We start from the raw sequence: 9,242 nt of genomic DNA, 5'->3' as shown, positions 1-9,242 counted from the left end.
TGGGCCTGCCCCTCGTACTGGACCTGGTTTTGGGAACGGTCAGAAAGGTTCTTGATAGGTTTTTGGTTATTATATTTTTTATTTTATTCTATTTTGCAGAATTTTATTACGTTTTTTTCCTTTTTCAAAATTTTAGTTCTTTTTGGGTAATTTTCAAAAAATATGTTTGGAACAAAAAATATTCAACCTTTTAAGAATTTTTTTGTTTTAAAAAAATGTTCATGTTTTAATAAATCTTCACATACCAAATGTATTTACATTTTATAAAAGTTAAAAAATTCAAAAAAATCGGAAAAAAGTTTTTTTTAAATGTCCTTTTTCCAAAATATGTTTGCATTTCGCAAAAAACATTATGTTTTCAAAAGAGTTCATTTTCTTAATTTTCCAAAAAATGTGTGCGTTTTAGTAAATTTTTAGTTTTTTTTGAAAATATTCACATTTTTAAAAAATGCTTTTTAATAAATATCCTCAACTAATAATCACTTTTTCAAAATATTTGTTCCCACGTTTAAAAAAAGTCGAATGAAAAGGAACATTATAGGGCCCTAGCCGCTATTGTACCAGCTTGTTAGAGAAACCGTACTCGCTACATGGACCGGCCTTGTCAGGGGGCGCCCTGTGCAAAATTCCGCCAATTTGATGCGGAACGTGTCGTATTTTGAAAAAAATGACATATGGTTCTATTCGGCGTCCACCGCCTCAATTCCTTGGCATGACCCACTCCTCCATGGATCTCATAGTTTGGGCCCTTCCAAAAATCAATTTTTTTGGTTGGTTGGCATTGCAAGATTAGACTTGGAACGCCTATCAGTTTGAAAGACGTGGGTGAACAAATTGTGGACTTTATCCTCTTTGTAAAAGGGAGCAAGAAATTGGAGCTCATCTATCCTTCAAGTGTGCTACACCCTTGGACTTTGGAGATTGATCATCGAGAAGCTAGGCCTTGTACACATGAATACATCCACTTGGCATTTGGACGGCTCCTTTAAGGATTGGTGGGACAAGAGAACAGCCATGCAAAACCCGAACAGTCGAGCCATGACCTTCCTCACCACACTTGTCTCTTGGAAAATATGGACGAGAGAAACTTACACGTCTTTCGGCAAAAGTGTGCCCTGCCACCGATCTTGCTGAACATCATCTTTGACGAGGTGAAACTATGAGTCACCGCGGGTTCTAAAATCTAGGCCAAGTTATATTGCGCGAGTAATCGTCATGTTATGTTTTAAGAGACATTTGTAAAACTCTATGCTCTTCTTGATTAATAGATAAGGCAAAGCCATCGCTATAGAATAAAGATAAATGAAGGGAGGAACTCCAACGTGGATGCACATAGCCATGTTAAGTTGGCTCTTTCTTATTCTATTTTTTTTTTATTTTTTTTTAGGTGAAGTTGGCTGTTTCTTATAATTAAGTCTACTCTTCATGTTTAGTGGTTGCTACAGCAACCTAGCCCAGTCCAAGATCATAAGTACTCCCTCCGTCCGTAATTACTTGTCACAAAAATGAATAGAAACGGATATATCTAGAATTAAAATACGTCTAGATACATCTATTTTTGGGACAAGTATTTCCGGACGAAGGGAGTACTACACAACCTCCAGAAACATATGATTCAGTTGCTCTTTAAGAATAGCTAGTTTTCCTTGAGGCTGCCTGCCGCGTGCAGCACCATGGTCTCGATCGTGATCCCCGGACCGAACGCCATCATCACACCCCACTCGGCCACCTCTTCTCCCGTTGCCCTACGCCGGCGCAGCTCATCGAGCACGAAGAGCACCGTGGCGCCACTCATGTTCCCGTACTCTCTCAGCACCCGTCGGCTCGCGGCCAGCTTCTCGACGCCCAGCCCGAGCAGTTGCTCAACGTGGTCCAAAATCGCACGGCCACCAGGGTGGATCGCCCAGAAGAGATCATTCCACTCAGCACTGATCCCAATAGATTCGAACGTGTCGATCAGACAGCGCTCGATGTTGCTCTTCAGCAGCTTCGGCACCCGGATGGAGACGTGGAAGTCGAGGCCGCCTTTCATGAGCCGCGTGGTGATCTCGTTCTCGGTCTCCGGTATCGTCGTCTGCGTGGCGAAGGCCATCTCGAACAGCGGGTGCTCAATGCAGTCGACGGGGTCGGCGCCGACGATGACGGCGCCCGCGCCGTCGCCGAATATGCCGTTGCCCAGGATGGTGTCGAGGCGACCCTCCTGGGGCCCGTAGAACCCGATGAGGGTGAGCTCGGAGCAGGCCACGAGGACGCGCGCGCCGCGGTTGTTCTCGGCGAGCTCCTTGGCGAGCTGCAGCGCCCTGCCGCCACCGGAGCAGCCGTTGAGGCTGAGGATGGTGCGGGACACGGTGGGGCGGAGGCCGAGCAGCGACGCCAGGCGGAGGTCGGCGCTGGGGGCCTTCCTGCCGGAGTAGGTGCTGAAGACGAGGTGCGTGACGTCGGCGGCCGGGCGCCCCCGCTCGGCGATGGCCCTGGCCGCGGCGGACGCGGCGAGCTCGGGCACCGCGGCCGAGGCCATGTCAATCCGCGCGTCGAGGGTCGGCAGCGCGCGGTCGCTGAAGTCCGGGTGCGCGCCGAGGAGCTCCTCGTCGAGGTGCACGTAGCGCCTCTCGATGCCCGAATTCTTACCTGGACAGGAGAACATTTTACATAGTAGCTCATCGCAAATATGCATGCATTTGGAAATCGGATTTGCTATTTCACATCTAGACGTGAAATAGCTATCTCACATCTAAGTTCAGAGCCATTGAATCTTGTATGTCTTTAAGATTCGCGCAAACTTGTTTTTTTGTCCCGCTGGTGCGTTCGCTCGTGGCTGTTGTCTGTCGCGCGGCCTGTTTTCAGGTCGATACTAGTAGCGGACCGGGTCGTTGTCGCGATAGTTGGGTTGGGCGGCCCATTTTCTCCCTCTGACTGCAGTTTTGGAGAGAGGGGCGACCATCCATTTTCCCCTGGCATTCATGTCGCCCGTTCCCCATTCCTCTTCGACAGGCGCTCCTCCCAGCGGCGGCGATTTCTGGAGAGTGAGAAGGGAGAGAAACGCCATTGGAGTGAGTTTTTTGCCCAGTTATTGTTTCTGTCCGGTTATTGTCCTTGCTCACAGATTAGCACCATCCCTCTTCTTTTTGTTTGTGTATCATCAATCTAGGGTTTGTGCCTCAATCGACTCTAATGTGGGCAGGGTTCCTCACAGATTAGCACCATCCCTATATTTGTTTATGTATTCATCTATCTAAGGTTCGTTCCCTCAAATACATCCAAATGTGGGGAGGGGGGAGTTCAAGTAGGTAAATTATTCAGTGTGGTCGCTGGGTAGTGTGCAGAGATTCAGTATATGCCATTTTTTTGTTTGTGTGTTTTAGTGTTAGGGGTTTAAACGATATGCAGTTTTTTTTATCTCCTGGTAGAATTCATTTCTTGTATGAATCAAGGTTGATTTGTTTTTCAGTCTAGATCCATGCTGTTCTATTTTTTCATGTCAGTATAACTTTTGTTAATGCTTGTCCAGTATCATAATTTGTACATGTGCCTTTTCTTATTTGTCTTAGTGAGCATTCCGATTACTTGTGTCAGGGTAAAATCAACTTTGCTAACAGTCTGCACTAAATCAACTTTGTTTTGTTGCAGCAATAGGAGTAGAAATTGTTGTGAGATAGTGGTAAGTTGTTTTTTAATGTGTTTGTGGACGCACGCAGAGGCAGGCTGACACCGGCAGTGGGCACATTTTGGTGGTTTCCCTAATCTGTTATCTAATTAATCCACAAAAAATATCAGTTTGTTAGATTGAAATCAACCCTATTAGTGGTGCATTATGATGCACGGGAGTGGTGTGTCTTGCCCAGCTTTGTGTGCATAGAATACAAAACTGCTTGCTATTTCAAGTGTCTCTGGATCTGATATGGCCAAAACAAGCAAGTGCCGAACTTCTGTGCTAGAATATAAACGTGTCCGGACTATCTAGTTTCTAGTTGTATCTTTGAAGATTAGTTACTTGTTTTTGGCACGTCTTTGTGATGAGGAAAGGTTGTGCCTGAAAATCAATTATCTAGCAGACTAGCACCATGGTTCTGCTCTGAAGACTGGAACAAGGGGGGAAATAGATGAGTATATGTATGTGTTGATGTAAGGTTCAGTGTAGCGTGTTGTTGTAGTCCATGGACTTTTAAGTGTAGTTGTATGATGTAGTTCTAGCAGGCTTTTTGTTGATAGTATAGCTATTCATGGGAAGTTTCAGTGTGTAATATTTTTGTACCAAAAACATGTTTTTTGTAGTTCATGCCATGAGACTTTCTTTTTGTTGTGCGTGAGCTTCTTGCTTTGCTGCAATCTTTCTTCCATAGTAGGAGTCTAACTTGATTATCTGTCAGATTAGCTTCAGTTTTGAAATTAAGCAATTCGCTTAGCTGACAGTGTTGCCATAGTCTTTAAGTGTTCAACCAGCAATCTTTTATGTTTGTTTTGATGTATGATCTTGATGGTTTTTGCCGTCCATGCTTCAATTAGAAATGGTTCTCCTTTTACTTTCATGTAGTTTTTTTTAATTTGTTCATTTTTTTCTTACCTTTTTGGAATAGGTTCAGTGTAGTTGTTGATATAGTTCTAGCAGGTTTTTTTTGCTGATAGTATAGTTCTTGTTCATGGAATTTCAGTGTAGTAATCTGTACAAAAGCATGTTGTAATTCTCATAGTTGGTGCTTGAATCCACTATAAAATTTAGCTTTTTTTATGCTAGGGGATGTTAGCATACCCCAGGAGTGGAAGATTTCTATGTTTATTTGTCAAAGCTCTATCAGGATGCCACTTATTCTTTTCTTATTTTTTTTCTTGCTTGAACCAGGATGCTTTGCCCAGATTGCTCTTCACACTGTCAGAGTGCAAATGGCCGAAGCTTCAGCTTGCATCTTCATGATGCCGATGAAACCTTTGTGGTAAAGTTTTTGCCATATATTTTTCTCCTATTCACCCCTTAGTGTTATAATCCTTCTTTGTTTGTTTGATTTCTTTTCTTATTTCTTGAATGAAGGTGATTTGTCTACTCTGTCCATTTTTTGTTTGTCTTTTTTCTGTAACGTATTAAGCATGTTCCTTCAATTACATAGGGGTACAAAAATCTTGAAAAACGGCAAACCAGTGTTCTATTTTGTGCTTAAATAAGTTCTTAAAAATACTTTCTCGATTTTTTGGGACTAAGTGATTAGAAAAATGTATTAAGGTTTTTGTGTATATATTTTTTTGTCCCTCAGTTGTAAGTCAACACTGGTAACAAGGTTTTTCTTGTAGTTGTATAGTCGCCCTGTTGCAAGTCAAGACTCGAATCACAACTAGGGGGCTGTTTTGTAATTTTTGTTTTTTTGCCCCAGTTGCAAGTCGAGCCCTAACTCGCAACTTGGGGGGAGAGGGAGGGGGTGCCGTCTAGTTTCATGTCAATCCTCGACTGGCAACTAGGGGCTTCTTTATCTTTGTAGTTCTAGGTTGCCCCAGTTGTACTTTGTAGGTTTGCCCCAGTTGCATGTCGACCCCTAACTCGCAACTCGAAATTCCTAGTTGCAAGTCAAGCATAGACTCGCAACTGAGGGCTTCTTTTTCTTTTGTAGTCGTAGGTTGCCCCTAGTCGCAAGTTGACCCCGGACTCGCAACTCGAGGTCCCTAGTTGCAAGTCAACCCCTAGACTCGCAAGTGGGGGCTTCCTTTTCTTTTTGTAGTTGTAGGTTGCCCTAGTTGCAAGTCGACCATAACTCGCTACTCAGGGGGGAGGGGGGGAGGCTCTAGTTGCAAGTCAACCCTTGACTAGCAACTTGGACCTAGCTTTTTGTAGTTGTAGTTTGCCCCTAGTCGCAAGTTGATCTGGAACTCGCAACTCAAGGTCCTAGTCGCAAGTCAACACTCGGCACGCAACTCAAGGCCCTAGTTGCAAGTCAACACTCGGCTCGCAACTGGGGGCTTTCTTGTAACTGTAGGTTCACCCAGTTACAAGTCAACCCTTGACTCACAACTAGGGGTGTTTTGTTTATTCTTCTTGTTTCATGGTAGTTGCAATTAGACCCTCGACCTGCAACTAGGTGTTTCTGTCGGTCTAGTTGCAAGTCCACCCTGGACTCGCAACTCGGGGGTGTCGTTTTAATAGTTGCCCTAGTTACAAGTCCACCCTCGGCTTGCAACTCAAGGGGGTGTTGTCTTTTGTTTTTGTTTCATGGTAGTTGCAATTAGACCCTCGACCTGCAACTAGGGGTTTCTATCGGCCCAGTTGCAAGTCCACCCTCGATTCGCAACTCGGAGGGTGTTGTTTTGGTTTTCACCCAAGTTGCAAGGCCACGCCAACTTGCAACTCGAGGGATGTAGTTTTGTAATTGCCCCAATTGCAAGTCAATGATGTACTCGCAACTCGGGGATGTAGTTTTTTAGTTGCCCAAATTGCAAGCCCACCCTCAACTCGCAACTCGAGGGATGTTGTCTTTTGTTCTTGTTTCATGGTAGTTGCAATTAGACCCTTGACCTGCAAACCCTTGACCTGCAACTAGGGTTTTTTGTCGGCCCAGTTGCAAGTCCACCTTCGACTCGCAACTTGGAGGAGGGGTGTTGTTTGTATTCAACCCAGTTGCAAGTCAACCATGTACTCGCAACTCGGGGATGTAGTTTTCTAATTAGCCTAGTTGCAAGTCCGCTGCCGACTCGCAACTCGAGGGATGTAGTTTGTAATCACCTAGTTGCAAGTCCACCACCGACTCGCAACTCGAGGGATGTAGTTTTTAATCGCCTCAGTTGCAAGTCCACCCCCGACTCGCAACTCGGGGGGGGGGGGTGTTTTTTTGGTTTTCACTCCAGTTGCAAGTCCACCCCAACTTGCAACTCGAGGGATGTACTTTGTAATCGCCCTAGTTGCAAGTCAATAATATACTCGCAATTCGGGGATATAGTATTGTAGTTGCCCTAGTTGCAAGTCCACCCTCGACTCGTATCTCGGGGGTGTAATTTTGTAGTTCCCTAGTTGCAAGTCCACCCTTGACTCGCAACTCGAGGGTGTAGTTTTGTTGTTGCAGGTCCACCCTCGACTCGCAACTCGAGGGTGTAGTTTTGTTGTTGCAAGTCCACCCTCGACTCGCAACTCGAGGGTGTTGTCTTTTTTTTCATGTTTCATGGTAGTTGCAATTAGGCCCTCAACCTGCAACTAGGGGTTTCTGTCGGCCCAGTTGCAAGTCCACCCTCGACTAGCAACTCGGAGGGGGGTGTTTGTTTTCACCCCAGTTGCAAGTCCACCCCCGAGTTGCAACTCGAGGGATGTAGTTTGTACTCACCCCAGTTGCAAGTCAACCATGTACTCGCAACTAGGGGATGTAGTTTTGTAGTTGCCCTAGTTGGAAGTTCACCCTCTACTCGCAACTCGAGGGAATGTGGTTTTGTATTCACCCCAGTTGCAAGTCCACCTCCAACTCACAACTCGAGGGATGTAGTTTGTAATCGCCCCAGTTGAAAGTCAACCATGTGCTCGCAACTTGGGGATGTAGTTTTGTAGTTTCCCTAGTTGCAAGTCCACCCTGACTCGCAACTCGATGGATGTAGTTTGTAATCGCCCAAGTTGCAAGTCAACCATGTTCTAGCAACTCGGCGATGTAGTTTTCTAGTTGCACCTAGTTGCAAGTCCAGCCTCCACTCGCAACTCGAGGGGTGTTGTTTTCTATTGTTGTTTCATGGTAGTTACAGTTAGGCCCTCGACCTGCAATTAGGGGTTTTTGTCGGCCCAATTGCAAGTCCACCCCCGACTCGCTACTTGGGGGGGTGTTGTTTTGTTTTCAACCCCTGTTGCAAGTCCACCCCTGACTTTGCAACTCAAGGGATATAGTTTGTAATTGCAGTTGCAAGTAAACCATGTACTCGCAACTCGGGGATGTAGTTTTGTACTTGCCCTAGTTGCGAGTCCACCCTCGACTAACAACTCGGAGGGGGGGATGTTGTTTTTTGTTCTTGTTTCATAATAGTTGCAATTAGACCATCGACCTGCAACTAGGGGTTTCTGTCGACCCAGTTGCAAGTCCACCCTCGACTCGCAACTCGAGGGGATGTAGTTTGTATTGACCCCAGTTGCAAGTCCACCCCCGAGTCACAACTCGAGGAATGTAGTTTGTAATCGCCCTAGTTGCAAGTCAACCATGTGCTCGCAACTCGGGGATGCAGTTTTGTAGTTGTCCTAGTTGCAAGTCCACCATCGTCTTGCAATTGTCGCCCGATAGGTTTCCTTTTTCATTCCACTTGCAAGTGAACCCTCGACTTTGCAATTGGGTCTATTTTATTTGATGACACTTGCAAGCCGGCCCTCGACTTGCATCCGTGTTCTTTCTTTTATTCCACTTGTTAGTGAACCCTCAACTCGCAATTGTGCGCCCGTAGTTTTTATTTCATGCCACTTGCAAGCCGAACCTTCGACTTTGCAATCGGGTTCCTTGTTTTGGTGCCACTTGCAAGTCAACTCTTGACTTGCACTGGGGTCTTTTGTTTGACGCCACTTTTGCAAGCGGTGTTTTGCGTGTAGTTGTATCTACTAAAGATTGTTTTACCAATAGACATGCAAGTCGGGTCTTTGATTGTTGCAATTGGGGTAGTAGAACTTTCTTCATAACTATAGGCAACCTGTATTTTTGCAATCTCGACAAGGTTTTTTTGCATACAATTGAGCTACAAGATTTTTTTGCATACAATTGAGCTACAAGTTTTTTTGCAGGTTATCTGTTGACTCACAAATAGGTAGCCTTTTTCTGTACTGTTAGAATGTAGGTAACTCTAAAGGTTTCTTTTTATTGAAATGTCAAATATGATTTTTAACTTAACAACCTACCACTTTTTATGGTGCAGCTGCATGTTTTTTTTTCATTTACAGGGGTGTTTCTGCATGTTTTCCAAAAGAAGAGTACAGGATCTTTTTTTCCCTCCAAATATCCACCTATCGTTATTTGTGTGGCTCTGCTATGTTTTTCGCCTGCACCGTTTGAATCGGTGGGGGAGAGAGACAGAAGGGAGCAAAGAAGAGGGTGAGAAGCTCCAAGACGATGGCATGTGACGTCGCCGCCGCCGAGATCCGTGGCATCGGGAGCATCCCCGAAGACTTCGCGTCCGCCGTTCCCACGGTGGTCGTCCAGCCCTGCGCGCCCGACGAGCACCGCGGCATCCGCATCTTCACCGAGCAGTCTGCGACGGACGAGCCTCCTGCTATGGGCGCCGCTCCCGAGCTCTGCGCCGGACGCTCCGGTCAA

General features: G+C 45.6%; 1 long non-coding RNA gene and 1 pseudogene across 1 annotated transcript; one reads left to right on the top strand and one right to left on the bottom strand.

The window, feature by feature from the left end:
* Window positions 1-1,636: 1,636 nt before the first annotated feature.
* Window positions 1,637-9,242, bottom strand: part of LOC119303069 — a 10,367-nt pseudogene continuing 2,761 nt past the window's right edge.
* Window positions 2,918-9,236, top strand: LOC119303070. The gene is made up of 4 exons (XR_005147832.1): window positions 2,918-3,050; window positions 4,838-4,928; window positions 8,714-8,762; window positions 8,845-9,236. It is a non-coding gene; the product is annotated as an uncharacterized LOC119303070 (long non-coding RNA).

The sequence above is a fragment of the Triticum dicoccoides genome, chromosome 5A (assembly GCF_002162155.2).
Source record: "Triticum dicoccoides isolate Atlit2015 ecotype Zavitan chromosome 5A, WEW_v2.0, whole genome shotgun sequence".
NCBI lineage: Eukaryota > Viridiplantae > Streptophyta > Magnoliopsida > Poales > Poaceae > Triticum > Triticum dicoccoides.
This window is presented reverse-complemented; position numbering and strand designations above follow the sequence as displayed.